At 55.0% G+C, this 727-nt stretch overlaps 1 protein-coding gene across 1 annotated transcript in view; it reads right to left on the reverse strand.

The window, feature by feature from the left end:
• The window catches only part of PPP3CC (protein phosphatase 3, catalytic subunit, gamma isozyme), a 23,948-nt gene that overhangs the window by 16,700 nt on the left and 6,521 nt on the right, over positions 1-727 (reverse strand). The gene's annotated exons all lie outside the window — the stretch shown is intronic.

Here is a 727-nt window from a genome sequence, read left to right on the forward strand (position 1 = left end):
TACATGCTCAGAAACATACTTTCACCGAAATTATGCTCTCAAAGAGCGAAAGAAAAGCTCTGCCGCCAGAGCAACAGAATACACCCCTCGGCACGGTTAAAAATCCAGACCAAATGCCAGAAAACACAGCCACCAAAGGTGTCTCCTGATTCGCAGGGGACTGTTGTCACCGTAAAGCTGTGCTCAAACAGGACCACACGTACATAACGGCAAAAGTGGGAGAAAACCACAGCGGTTCCCAGGAACCGGCAGTCAAGGGAGGAGGACCAAGATGTGCAATTTTTGCTGGTAAGGAAACCGCACGGAGCTGCAAAGCAGAAGCTGCCTTTGCCCCTCTCGGCACGAGCTGCTTCAAAAAGCTTAACCCCAGGGTCAGTAATCAGGGAATCCTGAGAGAATCCAACATTTCAGGCCTTGTCTATTCGCAATGCGTTCCTGAATCCCCCAACAGCTGGGTCACCCCAACCCCCTGCAACGCTCCAGGCTGGGGAAGAGCAGCAGGAAATGGCCTGGGGAAAAGGTCCTGAGGGGTTGGTGACAGTGGCTGGAGAGAAGCCAGCAGTGTGCCCAGGGGGCCAAGAAGGCCAACAGCATTGGGGCTTGTACCACCACTGGTGTGGCCAGCAGGAGCAGATCATCCCCCTGTACTGGAGGCACTGGGGAGGCTGCCCCTCGAATCCTCAGTTCAGTTTTGGCCCCTCACTCCCCGAAGGACATTGCGGGGCTG

This window comes from Buceros rhinoceros, unplaced genomic scaffold (assembly GCF_000710305.1).
Source record: "Buceros rhinoceros silvestris isolate BGI_N320 unplaced genomic scaffold, ASM71030v1 scaffold15662, whole genome shotgun sequence".
Classification (NCBI taxonomy): Eukaryota; Metazoa; Chordata; class Aves; order Bucerotiformes; family Bucerotidae; genus Buceros; species Buceros rhinoceros.